Genomic DNA, 6,774 nt, shown 5'->3' with positions numbered 1-6,774 from the left:
GGCTCATGCCTAATTCCAGCACTTTGGGAGGCCGAGGTGGGCAGATCACTAGGTCAGGACATCGAGACTATCCTGGCTAACGTAGTGAAACCCCGTCTCTACTAAAAATACAACAAAAATTAGCTGGGCGTGGTGGCGGGCGCCTGTAGTTCCAGCTACTCAGGAGGCTGAGGCAGGAGAATGGCGTGTACCCGGGAGGCGGAGCTTGCAGTGAGCTGAGATCTCGCCACTGCACCCCAGCCTGGGCGACAGAGTGAGACTCCATCTCAAAAAAAAAAAAAAAAAGGAAATAATCCTTGACTTTTCTAAACCAACCCTGTAATTTAATGCAGCAATTTGCTATGAGAACATACAATCATATTATAGATTTCCTTGTTGGTGGGTAGGTCTATGGCAGACATTGCCATACAAATATAAAGGTGGATACTTGTAGAAAAATTTATATCCCCTCTCATTTTCAATAGAAGGCTCTAGTGTATCCTAAGAAGAGTCACAAATTATCCCAAGATGTCTCAGTCATTTTCTGGGCTTTAGCTCAATCTCTCTGCAATTTTCTCTAACAGTTGACTAAAAATATCACTGCAAAAAAAGAATGGAGAGGAAAAGGATTTTTTTAAAACAGGTAGGAAATATCCCTTGAAAAGAGCTGGGTCCCCACCCCCAGCCCACCTTCGTGTAAAATACTAATGCATTTGACACCTAAACCTGGGAAGGGAAAAGGCAGGTAGGTGATTGAGCTTTTGCTCTGGGCCAGAGTCAGAACAGGGATGCGTGCTTCCCCCTCCTCTCCTTCCCATCCACCCTGCTTCCCCAAAAGATACATGTGGACCCCCCTCTGTGATGCAGACGTCACTAAATTACCAAGACAGCTCCCTACAGTCTGACAGGCTCAGAGAGGGTGAAACTTGGCTTCCTTCTTGACCAGACAGGATATGAATTCCTTTTTCCCCACACACATGTGTTATTTCAATGTTCTGCCCTTGAGGGGTGGCCTGCAGAGGCCACACTTAAACTCTCTTGTGGGCTTCTCTGTCCAGCTGCACCCCATGAGGTTTCAACTTGAAGAGCTACATATTTGAATTCTTAAAAAAGTTCAAGTCTAGGAGGCTGTGGGAGCAAATGTTCTCAACAACTAAACCAGGGAAGATGATAGCTCCCTTTCCTGCTACGGGAACTCTGGAATCCCATCCAGATGTGTGGGTTAGACACCCTCCTCAGAAGGAGGCCTACAAGACCAAACTTCCACCAGGCTAGGATCTTCCCAGAAAAGACTCTGTCAGAGCCAGCTTGAGGAATTTAATAAAGCCACCGTTATTGTATTTCCCTCCAACCGCAAAGACAGGGTAGAAAGCAGAGGTCTCTATGATCTTTCCAGAAAATGTGTTATTTCTTGCTAAGGTCAAGGAAATTGTTTGATGCCTGGCACTCTCCATTCTCCTTTAACGTAATGAGCTCATATCCAGGAAGACCTAGGTGGTCGTAGTGTATCTCCCGCTTTACCACAAAGAAACAAGAATAAGAGCCGTAAGTTCCATGAAGCCGGTCTGGGCTGTCCTATTCGGCCTTAGATCCCCAGCACCTAGCACAACGTGCACAGGTTTTACATCAACTACTTTTACAGACAATATCCAGCTCTCATATAGACATCTATGAGCCACAGCCGTCTCAGCTGAAAATGAAAAGTGCATCCATGTATTCATTCATTCATGGATGCATAATTATACACCAGACACTGGGGCATACAGGTACAGATCTGTTCCCAAGCAAAATTGACCAAAATTCCTGCCCAAGTGGAACTTAGGTTCTACTGATGGGAGACAAGTGTAAACAAATTAAATAAGACAAAATACAAATGGGGGCAAAGGGTTAAATTCCTTCCCTCTTCTTTTGAGAATTTAACCTCAGGTTGGCCGGGCCCAGTGGCTTACGCCTGTAATTCCAGCACTTTGGGAGGTCCAGGTGGGCAGATCACTTGAGCCCAGGAGTTCAAGACCAGCCTGGGCAACATGGTGAAACCCCATCTCTACAAAAAAAAAAAAAAAATACAAAAAAATTACCTGGGCCTGCTGGCATGCACCTGTAGTCCCAGCTATTTGAGGATCACATGGGAGGATTGCTTAGCCCCGGGAGGTCAAGGCTGCAGTGAGCCGTGACTGCACCACTGCACTCCAGCCTGGGTGACAAAGCAAGACACCGCCTCAAAAAAAAACAAACAAAAACAACAAAAATAACCTTAGGTTAACTTTCTAGTTTTGTTTCCCTAGAAAGCCTAGAAAGATAAAATGTCAATTATGTTACTAGGCAACACTTCCTATGATAAAAATGGCCCCTGATTGATAACTTGCAGCCAGACTGGGAGGAACTGTAAATATCTGATAGGAACATTGTGTCTTTGGACTTCCCTGAGTGTGCTGATTCTTACAACCTAGAGTATCCCTTGGAAGATCCTGAAGACGTGGGGCCTGAGATATTAAGCCAGGGCAGATGGCAAATCTACCCAATGTGCGTCTCATTCCCTAGCACCTGAGCTGTCACTTGAGGTGAAAAGGAACAGAGAAGCTCCTGGATGGCTGTAGGAACTGCTGGGAGAACTCATGTGGAAAGAAGCCCCTGACCTTTCCCTGCTGGCAATTTTTGGTTCTATTCTGTATCTATCTAAGTAGATGGGTGTCAAGGGCAGCCTATGAAATTCTTGTGAGTTGGAATCTTTCACTAAACCTAAGAAGATCCCTGGTTTATAGTGTATTTGATGTCAGCTAAATGCTAAGGAGTAAAATAAAGCAGAGAATAAAGGATGAGTTGGCTGGACAAGATGCCTTTGAGGATTCTTTTGGGTCTAAACCAAGCTTGTTCAACCTGCGGCCCACATGCGGCCCAGGATGACTTTGAATGCTGCCCAACACAAATTCATAAACTTTCTTGAAACATTATGAGATTTATGCACAGACCTTTTTTTTTTTTAAGCTCATCAGCTTACATTCATGTTAGTGTATTTTATGTGTGGCCCAAGACAATTCTTCTTCTAATGTGGCCCAGGGAAGCCAAAAGATTGGACACCCCTGACTGAACAATAAGATCACCACTCCCTTCACACTGCCTCACCTTTGCCAGTTAGCTCCTACTTTCCAATTCATCTTCAGGTTTCTGCTCAGTCACTTCCTCAGGAAAACCTCCCATAACCACCAATTGTAGGTTAATTTCATTTTAAAATGGACTCTCAGAAATGGGTACCTTTCCTCCACAATGCTATAACTATCTTAGGCTATAGTTATACATCCAAGAGTATAACGATCTGATTTCCCTCTGACAGCAAAAGCCTGTCTGGCTGCTCACCATTTTATCCCCAGCACCCAAAGAATGCCTGGCTCAGAGTGGAAGCTGATAAACACTGGTAGAACAAGTGAATGCCGTAACACATCATCTGAAACCAACAGCGGAGGGCAGTATCCCTCAGACCACATGGTGTGTTCCTGCAGTGTGTTCATTCACGATACTCCCATCCAGAGCATGAGCAAGAGCTGCTCTGAAAACACTGCCGTCTGATAAGGTCTTATATCATCAATTCCCAGGGAATGAGTCTCCAGTTATGTCAAGAGGTACTGGGAGATGCTACAAAAATTAACTCTGACTTTTAGACAAGAAATTATATAACCATCTTTCTAAAAGAAAAACTGCAGGTGAAAAGCTAAGGTAAGAAAAGAAAATAGCATTATCTTCCCCTTTCCTAAAGGCATAGCCCACTGGTAATTTCCTTGTTTTTTCTTCTCCTGCTGGACTAGAAATTCCACAGGGACCATTTGCTGTCTCGATCCTAGTTCCTAACACGTAAATATTTGACATATGAATAAATATGTGAATGGATAAACAAACAAGCAAGGAATCTATTCCTCCACTCCTGCTCCCATTAAAACTGAAAACCACTACCCAAGACAAATGCTAACCAGTTCATCTGTCGGAATTCCAGTCTCTTGGTGGTGATTAATGGAACTGTAGCCTGCCTTCCAAGAGGCAGCATATCACCATTAAACCATGCAGGGAGGGGCCTTTGGGAGATACAATTAAATGCCAATCACTAACCTCCTCCCCGACTTTGGAAGCTTAGAATGACCCACCCCATTCTTCTGCTGAAACCAAGGAGAGATCAACACAAATGCACCCATCTTGCCGAATGCTGAGGAAGCTTTCTGACGGCATCAGGTCTCTAACCCTCACTAAGTGCTAGCAATCGTGAAGTATACTGAAAGTAATTACCTGTCCCCATAATTCATCACCGAAAAGAGGGGTTTCGGAGTTTCATAATTAAAATCGTTAGAGATTCTTTTGTTTCCAAACTAAGGTTTTGATGGCATTAAGGGATGAGCAAGACCTAGCCCACATTTAAACAGAACAGACAAGATATGGCTGATGCTTTTAATTCATACATAATTACGTCTAGACTTGCTTTATTTTTTATTTTTTAATTATATGAGACCAATTGGAAGATGATAGACTAGCTTTTTAAGGTCCTTAATTTTCAAGTGTAATATATTGCTATGCTGCTCATGACTCCATTTTCAAGAAGGTACTGACAGGGCATGGTCAGTATGGCCCAACTGATGAGAGGACTAAACTGGAAGCCAGGAGCAGGAGGACAGGTCCCAGCTCTGCCCTAGTCAGCTGTGTGACCCTGAAGAAAATCATATTACCTTGCTAATCGACTGTTTCCCCAATGATATGTAAACTCCATAAAGCCAGCTACTGGGTCTGACTCATTCACTTAGAACAGTATTTGGCAGTAGTAAGTAACCTAGTAAGGGTCTCCATCAATGTTTGTTGAATAATGAGTGAACAGAATTTCTCTGAATCTCATGTATCAAGAGAAGTGATGGAAACAAATGCTCTCTAACAGCTGTTGGAGCTTCCAGATTTTCTGAATAGAAACTGCACCATCAGTTCAACTATTATGAAGATCTCCCTTCAAAGTGAAATGACTCATATGAAGAGCGTGGAACAGCGATCTAGGTGAGTCAAGTCTTCCAGACATGTGAGTGCCCAGGCGACATGTGGCATCCCCAAGATGGCCTTAGCTGGCCAGGCTGCAGGAAGGCGCCCTATACCTCACACTACTCCATCAACTTCCATTCTGAAGCTGTTAAAGCAGCTCTCACACAGACTCCCTCCCAGCTCTGTCCCTCCGGGCTCTGTCCCTCCCTCCATCACCCCCACCTTCCTAGTATGGTTCCTGCTGAGGTTAAAATGTAGCCTGTGGCCAAAAGCCAAGTAAAATGAACCTGATCCTACTGAAATAGGGGACGTGGCTCTGGTGGCACTAGATTCCTGGTGGCCAAATGAACTACCCTGTTCTTGGCACCTCCCAAAACCCCACCTTCCAGATCCAATGGCTTCTCCACACCTAGAGAATGAATTCCCTACTCCTTAGCCTGCTGTTTAATCTTCCACCATCATTCTGCCATCTGTCCTTCCAGCACGAACTCCACTTTAGAAAAGAAAATGGAAGGGGAAGAACATTTCTGGGAAGTGGCCTGTATACAGAGCTGCAATTCATCCTGTATCATCTGCTCCTCAACTTCCCCTGTCCAGCTTCTGCTCTTACCACTCCACCAAAATCTGCTCACAGTCACAGATGTCTTCCATGGTATCTAATCCAGGGGTCACAATTTGGTCTTCTTTATTAACATCTAAGCAGCATTCAGCACAGGTGACCACTTCCTCTTTCCTAGCACAGGTTTCCCCTTTTGGCTTTCACAAGGACACACCCTCACGATTTCCCTTCCACCTCTGGCAGTTCCTTCACAGGATCCTCCTCCTTTACTCAACTTCCAACTCTTGCAGGTCTTCAGGCCGAGTCCTGGGCTGTCTTCTCTCTTTACTCTCTGTGCCTTCACTGATCTCATCCAATGCTGTGGCCTTAAATATAATCAATATGCTGAAATTCCCCATTTATAACTCAAGTCAAACCCATCTTCTGGTCGTGTTGACACTTCCACTTAGACATCTCACAGGCATCTTAAACCTAACATGCCCAAAGGCAAATTCTTGATTTCTCCTTTTCCAGATCTGATCCTCTCCTTGTCTCCACCCATCTACCCAACTGTTCAAGGCTGAAATTGGGGAGTCATCTCTGGTTCCTCTATTTCTCTTACCCTCTGTCCCCCAAATCCAATCCACCAGCAGTCCTCACTCTAGTAGTTCTAACAGACATCTCAAATGCATCCACTTCTCTTGGTCTCTATACCCTTTGTTATCTCTAAGATACACATCTAATGTCTTCACCACCTAGTATCACCTACCTTTTGTCCTGGTGACTTGGGGACTTCTCTTTGGACAACCATCACTCTCCCACTATATGCTGCACAGTGGACCTTCCTTCTTCTGGGTAAGCCAGACTGAGAGAGTCTGTGACCCTCCTCCTTCCAATGCTTCTACTACACTGGACTCCTTTCTGATTCTTGAACACACCAAGCTCTTTCCTGGGTCAAGACCTCTGCACATTCTGCACCCTCTCCTTGGAGCTCTCTTTCCCCTGTGCTTGACCTGGTTAGTTCCTTCTCACCCTTCAAGTCTTGGTCTCATCTCAATGTCACCTCCTCTGAAGACCTGGCCAGGCCACTCTATCTAAGCAGGGGCCTTCTGTTATCTGCTTTCACTACACCTATTCACTTCCTAGCACCTATTCCAATTTGTAATTATATACGGCCAGTACTTACATATTATCTATCTCCCTCACTAGACTGTCTCCTCCCTGAGAGCCTGGACTATGTCTCTTATATTGAC

The 6,774-nt window shown here is 44.7% G+C and overlaps 1 protein-coding gene across 4 annotated transcripts in view; it reads right to left on the bottom strand.

Annotated features, from left to right (window-relative positions):
• Positions 1-6,774, bottom strand: part of TTC7B (tetratricopeptide repeat domain 7B) — a 278,705-nt gene that overhangs the window by 179,953 nt on the left and 91,978 nt on the right. The gene's annotated exons all lie outside the window — the stretch shown is intronic.

This window comes from Symphalangus syndactylus, chromosome 8 (genome assembly GCF_028878055.3).
Source record: "Symphalangus syndactylus isolate Jambi chromosome 8, NHGRI_mSymSyn1-v2.1_pri, whole genome shotgun sequence".
Lineage (NCBI taxonomy): Eukaryota > Metazoa > Chordata > Mammalia > Primates > Hylobatidae > Symphalangus > Symphalangus syndactylus.
The sequence above is the reverse complement of the archived record's forward strand: the minus strand, read 5'-3'. Positions and strand labels throughout refer to the sequence as shown.